The sequence below is a fragment of the Musca domestica genome, unplaced genomic scaffold (assembly GCF_030504385.1).
Source record: "Musca domestica strain aabys unplaced genomic scaffold, Musca_domestica.polishedcontigs.V.1.1 11, whole genome shotgun sequence".
Classification (NCBI taxonomy): domain Eukaryota; kingdom Metazoa; phylum Arthropoda; class Insecta; order Diptera; family Muscidae; genus Musca; species Musca domestica.
Window position 1 is genome coordinate 8376597 of NW_026712133.1, and position 12361 is coordinate 8388957.

A 12361-nucleotide genomic window follows, 5' to 3' on the forward strand; every position below is an offset into this window, starting at 1 on the left:
TCGATTTAGATAGATATCCTTCAAACAAAACTAGTTGTGATCTATATTTTAAGGAAGATGATATCCATTTGACTAAGTTTGTGCCGAACCCTATCAAAAGCTTTACTAAAATCAGTGAATATTGTGTCAGTTTGATTACACTGAACAAATCCTTTCATCACTGTTGACATAAATTGTATAAGATTTGTTATAGTTAAGAGGCCACTACGAAAACCATGCTGATATGGACTCAATAAAGGTTGAATTTTGAGTGAAATTAATGCAGTAAATAAGTTTTCAAACAATTTTAGAAGGGCTCCTAATTTGGCCAATCCTCTGCTATTTGCCATCTCAGTGTGATGAAATTATGAATACAGTAGTTCAAAACAAAAACAATTAAGTGGTGCTTTGAAGTGAAGGAGTTAAGTTATCTGTGAATTTTTTAAATGACAGTCGTTTAAAGAATGACTATGACGCTTTTGATATGTGTTTAGAAATTGCCATAAAATGGTCGCAAATATTAAAAAAGATGACATAGACCAAGTATTTTATGTAGACAAAGGAGGAAAAGAGACAAAAAAAAACATCTCTTATCGTAAAGTTTGCTAATTCTAAATCTAAAATTAACTGATGGATGAGAAACCCGAACTAAAACAGTTTGATATGTTAAAAGGAGTCTATGTGAACGATTTTTTAAGCAGAGAATCTTCGCATCTATTCAGTTATACGAAATCGTTGAGAGCTGCCGGATACAAACATATTTTTGTGAAACATGGAAGTGTTTTGTGAGATGAGATGATAATGCAAAGGCAATACCCCAGCTAGCATTTGGAAGATTGTTTTTGAAAAAATCACTTTGGTGAGTCTTCTTCGAGTCCTTTTGGTGACCAAAAAATGATTAACTGACTTGTATGATCGAAAAGAGACTCGAAAATGACTCTCTCTAATGAGTGAAAAGAGATCAGTATAATATACAACAACAAAATGTAGGGGAATCGCAAATCAATCATTGAGATGTGCAAAATGTGACAATTTTTCCGTTATTTATTATCGAATTGCGATCATCTAGAGAATGAAAAATGATTAGTCTTAAAAGGATCTGGCAGCTGTTTGAAAAGTGATCAAAATTGTGTCATTTTTGATCATATATTGCACAGATAAGTGCATAAATACTGCTTGTTTTGTTATGCAAGGGCCATTTTGTTTGTTGACTGACTATCAAAAAGTTGAATTACTGTTCATTTATAAAAAGTGCATGGAGGCGTCAACAGCAAAAGTGAAAAAAATATGAAAATGTGTACGTTTATCTCTTTGTTTATTTATTAATTTTTATAAAGAAAATGTCAGCAAGTTAAATTACAAAAATAGAAAAGGCTAAAATAAAAACGATGGCAAAAAGAGGCACAAAAGACGTAAACTGAATATGAGAAAAATGAAGAAAATTGCCAGAAACGTGAATTGGTGAAGCAAAATGAGACAGAACTTGATTTGTAAGTATAGAAAATTGGGCATTTGATTGATTAATTCACTACTTTATAAACTATTAATACTTATATATTTTTTTGATAATCTATTTCCAGAAAGAGTTTATTGCAAAAACCGATAAATTAGCCTGCCAATACAGCTGGAAGGGGACAGGGTAAATCTGAGTGCAGAAAAGTGTTATTTATTTACAGTAATCAAAAGTAAGTTTGTCTTTTTAACACGTATTAGTAAAATGGACAGACTTGTACATATTTTATTTCAGATATGTGTCATCTCAAATACTCAAGTAACGACAAGGATATTAACACAATCCTACAAAAACATTTTGTTCACGCTAGAGACCGCGTTACAAATAGAAAACGGCCCAATTGCAGTTCCTGTTTTCTTATTTTTTGATTTTTCATTTTTTTAATTTTTTTTTCATTTTCTTATTTAATTTTTTACTATATTTTTTACAATCGCATTTATTGATATTACAGTACAAATTATAATCATAAAAGCTGAATTATTTTTATTTTAAATAAATTTTTGTATGAACATATATAATTAAATTCTTTTTTACGGTACATCCGAATATATAGAAATCACGTACGTGATTCGTAGAATCGTAAACATATAAGACTCATAAATGACTCGAATTTAAGACAAAGGGGACTCATAAAAGACTCCTAAATGAATATACATATGAGTGATATATGACACTTAAAAGACTAATAAATTACTGACTTAAGACACATAAATGATCAAAAAATGACTTAAGAAAGACTCGAAAAAGATTAATTTAAGATCGAAAAAGATTAAGCGTTTTAGCGCAATAAATGATTAGAAAACGACTCGAAAAAGACTCGTAGAACGATCAGAAAATGGTCGAAAAAGACTTAACTAATCTAGAGGCAGACTCATATGTGCTTTATTTAGAAGAGTCGCAGGAGGTCACGTTTTTCTCCCGACAACTGAGTCTTTTATGATCAGAAAATGCGCTCATATTCCAGCTTTTTAATCGCGCAACCGGATCAAAAAAGACTCGAATATGATTAAAATGTCAAAAAATGCTGACTGGGACGTGTGAATGATGCAAAAGATTTTGACAATATTTTATGCAGACGAATTAGAATGTCTCCTTGTCAACGAAGAATCGATACCAATGAAGATGAAATTAATACTGGTGATGAATACGAAGAAGAGGATGAAGATGCTTTTGCTTCACCTAATTAAATAAAATTGTTGTTAATTGTTCAAATTGTTCAATTTTTTATTTAATTTTTGATGAGTTTTAATTATTTTTATAATATCAATCAATTTAATATATTTTTCATTGAAGAATGATGAAGAAGATAGTAATTTTTTAAATATCCTGTCTTTGAATGTCAGAAGTACTTCGTCAATAGACAAATTTAATGAGTTTAGGGGAATGGTTTTGAAGTTAAAATGTATTCTAGCAATTATAGCTGTGCAGGAAACCTGGTTTAATGAAGGAAATATAAAATTGTATCGTATAGAAGGATTTTCTTTAATTAATTGTTGTAGAGATGATGAATATGGTGGGACAACCGTGTATATAAGGGAAGACATAAAATATGGAATAATAAATAATCAGAGTCATGATTTTGTTGATGTCATGATGTTTTGTTTGCCGAATAACACTAATCAACAACAAACCACTTATTATATACTCTGTACACAGGTTGCAAAAGTGTTCATTTTACAAGTTCATTTCTAAATTGGAATCCCTTCTATTGGGAGTTAATAACTCTCCCTGCTTATTTATGGGAGATTTGAACATTAACTTACTTTGTTTAAATAATCGGAGAAATTGTCTTCTTGACAATTTTACATCTGTAAACATAGTATCTTGTCATAATTTGGTTACACGCCCGGTTGGAAGATTCCGTATTGATTGCGTTTTTAGCAAAATAAATGAAATGATAACTGTAAATTCCATTGAAAATAATAGGCTATAAAGGGGTGGCAGGAATGTTTTTTGATCTTACCAGTGCATTCGATTTGGTAGAACTCGAACGATTTTCTTCTAGTACGTGCTTACTCTTGGAAAATTATTTACATAACTGGAAGCAGTGTGTTCAAATAGGGGATGCTATTAGTGACATACTATCTGTAACATGCGGAGTTCCACAGGGAAGTATTCTTGGGCCTTTATTGTTTAAAATGTACATGAATGACTTTTTTCTTAAAATTGTTCTTGTTTGCAGATGATATTTGTCTTATTTACGAATATAGCAGTTCTAGGGTATTGAAAAGACAAATAGAAAAAGATGCTTTTGTGAATATTTAAGAGTTAACCGACTAATATTGAATCCTCCTAAAACAAAATTGGTGCGTTTCCGATCATATGCCTTAAATAATGATGACGTTTTTAGTGTTCATGTAGACGGTCATGAAATTTTTGAATCTGAGGTCATAAATTACCTTGGCATATATAAGTCAAAATTTGTCATGGGAGAAACACATTTGCAACTCAGAGTCTAAGACATCATCTGGTGTTGTCATTTTATACAAATTTAAAAACAAGCTTAGTATTGAATCAAAAATTATGCTCTATCAGTCATTGGTTCATTCTCATTTGACATATTTACCAATGATTTATACATCAAGAAATACAATGTCCTATGTAAGCAATAATTTATTTCCCATTTTCTTAAAGCAGTTATGTGACCTTTCAACGTTTAAACGGGAGATGAGACAATAGTGATTAGTAATATAGAAATACTTCTGTCATCGTAAGACATAATTAGATTTTGTTGTTTATGTATAAACAGATATAGAAAATTTATATCTAAAGAAGTTATGTTTATATTGAAGAATTAATAACTGGTATAATATTGCCAGCTAGCCTCCAAAAGCCAACTAGGCGCTGAGGCGAATTGTATTTTTATGTATATATAATAAGAATAAGGAAAAAAATAAACAATATAGTTTAAGGGAGTGCTAATATGTCTGAACAATACTTAAGAATAATATTAGGTATGCCATCCGGAACTGGACATATAAACGATTTTAAACTACACAAACTATTGGATACTTCTTGACGTTATAAGAAAGGCATACAATTTTGATCGTTCTGTGACAACTTATATGGATAGGAATCTTTGATTTTGCAGTTTGTATTTGGAATAGGTTGTGGCAAAAAAATCTGCGAAAAATTCAAAATATATGTGCCTGTGACAAATTCCTTATTATAACATTTCAATACTTATTGTAACATTTCAATACCTATCGTTTTAGGTTATTGAAATGATAAAAAGATTTAGGTTTGGATTTAAAATTATTTTTAATCTTGTCGAAGTAAAGATCTACGACAATCTAAGGTATATGAAGGCCTAGCAACAGTGTAATTGGTATAGTCTATAGTTAAGCCTGAATTTTTAACTCAGTCGTTATTCATGGACATTTTTAACTCTAACACTGGGAACACATTCCAGTTTTAATCTATTTAAAATATCATAAAATCTATCAATTCACATAATCCAGATCTTAATGATAGTGTTAGTCCTTATGGATAGTGTTTTATAAATAATCAAAATTGTGTCGATAGAACTGTTTCCCCAGGTTCATATATTCACAAAGGTTTAAATAATCAGTCGAAAAGTTTAAAAGTGAATTGAAAACAATATTATCAATTACTTTGATATAAATGTTGATGGGCTAGCTCTTTACAAATCTTTTAGCTTACTATTGATCTCAATTTTGGCAAGAATCGTTGGCCAGCATTGGGGAAGGACGTTGTAAAGTGTGCAATATGAAGAAAGTATTTTGTAAAAAGCCAGGAGGTATAGAAAGTCTCGGCCATTATTGACTCATTCATATTTACGGATGTGGACGACAATTGATCCTACCACTTTTGTCTTCTGCATTTCGCGTATAGCCTTCATGTTGCGGAATATAACTACGAGAAATACAATGAAACAGCTTTGGAAATACTAGAATACTACGTTCATTCTGTTTTCGAAATTTATTTACAACGTACTAACAAGATGTGGAAGAATATTTCATGAATACACCCGGCTTCTTTCTTAATTTAAAAAACGACGGTAAATCTGGTCATAGGAAATCAAGTTTAGCCGTCGAAATCAAAGTACTTTTATGAAAATCCAATAAAATCCTTGAATTGTTGATTTTTTTCTTATATAATGCTTTTGAAAATATTATTTTAAAAGTTATTGAGACTGTCATGCAGAAATAAGGTTATGTTCCAATTTAATATGAGAATAAGTAAATATTATAACCTATTTAATATTATTTCACATAAATTTACATTCTCTCTTACATGTAATCGTAGATATAATTGAATAAGAATAAGGGAATAGATCTTAAAATTATATATATTTTCCAATAAAGACTTGTGGAGATCTTAAAACGAAATGGGAGTAAGAAACATATTTCTTTAATTATGTGTACTATGTATTTTTCCAATTTCAGAAAAGTGATATATAAAGAATATGAGAAGTAGATATCACCTGATCAATGTCCTACATATTTTTTTTATTTAATATGGAATTACTGCTTTAAATGAGCTATTTTATTATTATTATTATTATTATTATTATTATTATTATTATTATTATTATTATTATTATTATATTCTTATTATTATTATTATTATTATTATTATTATTATTATTATATTATTATTATTATTATTATTATTATTATTATTATTATTATTATTATTATTATTATTATTATTATTATTATTATTATTATTATATTATTATTATTATTATTATTATTATTATTATTATTATTATTATTATATTATTATTATTATTATTATTATTATTATTATTATTATTATTATTATATTATTATTATTATTATTATTATTATTATATTATTATTATTATTATTATTATTATTATTATTATTATTATTATTATTATTATTATTATTATTATTATTATTATTATTATTATTATTATTTTATTATTATTATTATTATTATTATTATTATTATTATTATTATTATTATTATTATTATTATTATTATTATTATTATTATTATTATTATTATTATTATTATTATTATTATTATTATTATTATTATTATTATATTATTATTATTATTATTATTATTATTATTATTATTATTATTATTATTATTATTATTATTATTATTATTATTATTATTATTATTATTATTATTATTATTATTATTATTATTATTATTATTATTATTATTATTATTATTATTATTATTATTATTATTATTATTATTATTATTATTATTATTATTATTATTATTATTATTATTATTATTATTATTATTATTATTATTATTATTATTATTATTATTATTATTATTATTATTATTATTATTATTATTATTATTATTATTATTATTATTATTATATTATTATTATTATTATTATTATTATTATTATTATTATTATTATTATTATTATTATTATTATTATTATTATTATTATTATTATTATTATTATTATTACTATTATTATTTTTATTGTATTTATTTCATTTATTTATGCTTTTATTATTTTAATTCATTTTAGGAAATGCATTATAAACCAACTTCAAACATTGAGATAGTTATAGACCAATAGCCCTACACCTAGTGTTGTCCAAAGTCGTTTAATACGTCCTAGAACAATTGAAGCTAAATAAACAAATAACTGACAATACGGATTTCGAAGTTTTGGAAGTACTTTAATGTTATTGATGGGTCTAACGGAATCTGTGAGTAGAAGTCTCTCTGAGAGCAATCTTTTGTCACAATTCAAAATTCTGTTGTTATTAGGTCTAGAAAACATATTTGATATATTTAAATATTAATTGAAAAGCTAATAAATTGTTATGACTTCAGTTTAAGTGCGTTCAAGCTTATACATTCTCATTTAACAGAACGAAGTCAAGGTTTTGTTTTATGTGGTAAAATGTGTTCTCCCAATTCTCTGTTTTAGACAAAACGTTATTAATAATGTTTTTGAATGGTCTTATTGGGGCAATTCACAGTTATTGCCACCCATATTCTTTGCGGATATACTATTGGTTTTTAAAACATCTGCTGGTAATTCAATATTTTTTTGGCGAAGTTTACTTGGCCAATGAATTTGCTGCATACATGGATGGGGTCTAACCGACTGATTGTCATCTAATTTGGTTTTGACTCAAAGGATATTGTGAATAGTATTAAATTGTTGGGGGTTGTGATCGAAGATAAATTATAGTTCGATACCCATATTGAAAATGTTGTTCCGCAAGATAATGGTAACAATTGACAGTGCTTGGACATATTAATAAATTATATCGCATATTATGCAAGTGCTTCTAGAGTACTCATGTCCCAGTGGTCATAATGTTTTGTGTTAAAACTAAAAATTAAGAATATGCAACTTTACGTGAAAATTAAATTGAATAAGCTTTTAACAGATTACTACATAATTTTTTGGGGAAATCCATACTTCCCAAGATATGATGTTCCAAAGTTTCAAAATACCTTTTTTATTTCGCTGTTTTTAATTTCTGTAATTGATTACACCATGAATATTTCGGAAAAATCCATAAAAGCTTCGAATTTGAGAAGGACAAAGAACAATTACACTGCTAATGTTTCCGGTGTTTGTGCTTTTATTTGATCTTTATTATTTATATTACATGACGCCTATAGGAGCACCACATGCTTACAATTGATAATGTTGCAACTTTTAAAACGTATAATAGAATAATAGAAAAACAATTTGTTTCATCTATAATTAAAAATTTCGAATTATAGTTAGGGTAAGTGTGCCTAAGTTCGGCATGTCCCAGTAGTCGGCACTTTCTATTTTTAAGCCCAAATATATGAAACTTTTATAACTAAATGTATTTTGTTTACTTCAAATATATTGTCAGTTATCTTTGTGTACAATTTCGCTAAGAAAAGATGATTTATTCTAATAAAAATTAAATTTTTGTCTGTGAAGGTCCCAAACAATCCATATTCTTAAGAAAGGTACAATAAAGACGTCGAGTCAGTTTAACTACACCAAAATATTATATTTTAATGATTTAATTTATTAATATTATTAATTATTCTTACAAAAAAAATGGTATGCCGACTGTTGGAACATGCCATACCGACAATTGGCAAGTGGTGCCGACTACTGGCAACAATCCCACGGCAGCGGGTTCTACGATACCGGATTGACCCGAAACAACAAGATTCCAGTTTCGGCCAGCGGCTGCCAACCCAGTATGTACATGTTTGTGTTTGTTTATTTTTCTGCATTGGGAGCAGCATATCCCGGAATGCTTGCTCCGGATTTTATTGGTCCGTGCCGGGATTGAGGAAAACCCCGGACCTTGGTTCTGCTCGGTTTGTCAGAACGTCATCCACCACAGATCTGTCTCTGTGCGATGTAATGGATGCAGAGAGTGGGTGCACTTCAAGAACTGTTCCGGATTAAGGCGTTTGCGAGACTACAGCGAAAGGGATTATGTTGCGACTTGCTGCAGTAACGTAGTCCCCAGCGAGTCCTCTTCTTCGTCGTCCTCGTCAGAGACGTCGTCGGAGTATGGCACTCCACCGCAGTCTCCAGAACAGCAACCAACACCGCAGCACCTAACGCCACATGTTGCTGTTCCAACTCCAGATTGTGCATCATTCTTGCAATTCAATTGCAACGGACTTCGAGGCAAAATAGATGAGATAGTGGAATTTATGAGTCGGAGGAATATTAAGATCGCAGCGGTGCAGGAAACCAAGCTGAATGAAAATTGCAGCCTACAACGTTGTTATGGTTACAACGTACTAAGGAAGGATCGCACCAGAAGTGGAGGTGGGGGATTAGCGTTCCTGTTACACCATTCTGTTCAGTACAGACCTATCTCGCTTAAGCTAGTCTCTAGTGACCCATACATGGAATGTATGGGGGTAGCAGTCAAGTGTGGAACTGCCGAGGTAGAGGTGCTTAATGTGTATATCCCGCCGATTAATAGCTGTGAACCGCGTTATTTGCCTGATATTAGCCCATTACTGGTAGGCAATAACCGCCTGGTACTAGGGGATTTTAATGCCCACCATGAGTTGTGGCATTCCGTCCTAGGTAATGACCAGAGGGGATCAGCGCTGGCAGAGCAGACTGACTGCTCCACATTCTGCACGGTTAACGAGGATGCCCCCACCCGAATAAGAGGAGAGTGTCACAGTTCGCCAGACTTCACCATAGTGTCACCCGGTCTGATAAATGACGTGACTTGGCAACCCGTCATTTCTCTTGGCTCAGACCATCTCCCGATAATCGTCTCCATAAGCAGGTCGCCCGATTTCATAACCTCTGAACGCCGCACTTTCCTTAACCATGGGAAAGCTCACTGGCCAGAGTTCAGAGAATTCACCAACCGCCGCTTCAGAGAACTGCCCAACCCTTCTGATGTTCGGGTAGCAGAAAGGATTTTCCGAAACATCATCAGAGCTGCAGCCGCTCGCTATATACCTGCTGGTCGAATACCCGAGATAAGACCAAACTTCCCAGCAGAGGCAGCGGGATTAGCAAACGAGCGTGATGATCTCCGTCGTACCAACCCTACTGATCCTAGAATCAGTGATTTGACAGTGGAAGTCAACCGGTTGGTACAGGAGCATAAGAGGAAAAAGTGGCTAGACCATCTGAAGTGCTGCAACATTGGAACCGATATGAGTAAGCTGTGGGTAACGGTTAAGTCGCTCTCGAACCCTGGAAAAAAAGATGATAGGACCTCAGTCACTTTTAACGACGTAACGGTGACTGATCCGAAAAGGTGCGCGGAATATTTTAACCGACAATTTGTCGAGCACCCCGAGAGCGATAGGGCGAAGCGAAGAGTACTACGTCGTATCAGATCTCTTCCCGCCGAGGAGGAACCACCACAGTTTACGATGGGTGATGTTGCAAATGTCATCCGTAACGCTAAGTCATCCAAAGCGTTGGGCCCGGACGGAATCTCAATGGTAATGTTGAAGCAGCTGGATACGCCGGGAGTCGAGTACTTAACGAAAGTTCTCAATTTGTCGCTAGCCACCCACATAGTGCCCGAAACCTGGAAAATGGGCCGGATGGTCCCGCTACTGAAGCCAGGCAAGGATGCCAGTAAAGGCGAATCGTACAGGCCGATTTCGCTTTTGTCGCCAGTAGCAAAGACTCTTGAGGCTTTACTCCTCCCCAGCATTAGAGGAAGCTATACAGTTGCCAACCACCAGCATGGATTCCGTCCACAACATAGTACCACAACAGCATTACACGCCATTTCCACACATATTAGTAGAGGACTGAACCAGAACAGGCCGTGTGACAGAACAGTGTTGGTAGCCCTTGACCTATCAAAGGCATTTGATACGGTCAATCATGCCACACTGTTTGAGGACGTACAGAGAACTACCCTCCGGCCAAGTTTGAAACGTTGGATAATCAACTATATGTGTGGACGCCAGTCGTACGTGGAATTCCGGAACAAGAAGTCCAAAGCCCGTAGAGTGAAACAGGGAGTTCCCCAAGGCGGGGTGATATCTCCGAAACTGTTTAACCTCTACCTTTCCGGAATTCCTAGCCCTCCAGACGGCATTGAGATCGTAACGTATGCGGATGATTGTACGATCATGGCGTCGGGTCCAGTGGTCGATGACATATGCGAAAGGTTGAACCCCTATCTCGCGGAGCTTGCCGCATACTTCCACGCGAGGAATATGAAAATATCCGCCACGAAATCAACGGCCACACTCTTTACCACATGGTCTGCGGAGATGAGAACACAGCTGAATGTTCAGGTCGAGGGGAATCTAATACCGACCACGAACTACCCCAAGATTCTTGGGGTAACGTTCGACAGCATGTTCAAGTCGTCCGCGCAAGCCACAGCTATCTGCGACAAGATGAAAAGTAGGAACAAGGTCCTCAAGGCGCTAGCCGGCAGCTCTTGGGGTGCGGACAAAGAAACCTTGTTGACCTCTTATAACGCGATAGGTCGGTCTGTGGTCAACTATGCGGCTCCAGTGTGGTCTGCGAATACTAGTGCTACGCAGTGGAAGAATATCCAGACCTGCCAGAACGCTGCCCTGAGAACTGCGACAGGGTGCCTCCTCATGACACCAGTGGACCATCTACATGAGGAGGCGAAAGTCCTTCCCTTACGTCAGCATAATCATATGCTTTCGTTGCAGTACCTGCTTGGGTGTTACCGTGAGAGTCATCCCAACCATCATATGGTGGATAACTCTCCCCCACCCAGGCGTGTCAGGAAGGACATACATGATCTAGAGAGGGAGGTCCAGCGCTACAAGAGAGAGCCTCTAGATCAAGAAGCCTATCAGGCAGGTCTGAGTGGCATTCACACCGATGCAGTCGCGGATGCTATTAGCAGTTATAAAGTGAATGCCGTCCTCGGAGTCCACCCCCCATCCATTGCAGCCGAAGAACGTCAGCTGCCTAGACAAACCAGGGTAGTTTTGGCGCAATTACGTTCAGGATGGTGTAGTCGCCTCAATTCGTATTGGGCACTAATTGATGAAGATGTGCGTGACGCCTGCCCGGCGTGCGATACAGGCCCGCACAATACGCTACACCTTTTTAATTGCTCAGCCAAACCTACCCAACTCACTCCAGAGGATCTCTGGCTACAGCCCGTTAAAGTAGCCGAATTTCTAAACCTGGAGCTGGAACCAGATTAGCAGAACACAAACACACACATGTACTACTGCTACAACAACAACAACAACTGGCAAAAAAGCATTGTTTTAATAAAACTACAAATTTATGAAATTTAATAAAAAGTTATTAAAACTTTATTTATTATTGCAAAAACTATACAAAATTTCGAATCTGAATAAATTAACTTTGTAATAATTGAAAAGTTCCACTCAGAATGGTGAGCGATTAAAAGCGCGAAAATCCTAAAAGTGCCGACTACT

The 12361-nt window shown here is 33.6% G+C and overlaps 1 protein-coding gene and 1 long non-coding RNA gene across 2 annotated transcripts in view; one reads left to right on the top strand and one right to left on the bottom strand.

The window, feature by feature from the left end:
- The window catches only part of LOC101896025 (pseudouridylate synthase RPUSD2), a 102008-nt gene that overhangs the window by 88356 nt on the left and 1291 nt on the right, over positions 1-12361 (bottom strand). The window lies entirely within an intron of this gene.
- On the top strand, positions 457-1828 carry LOC131806494 (uncharacterized). The gene is made up of 3 exons (XR_009344058.1): positions 457-1469; positions 1560-1664; positions 1727-1828. It is a non-coding gene; the product is annotated as an uncharacterized LOC131806494 (long non-coding RNA).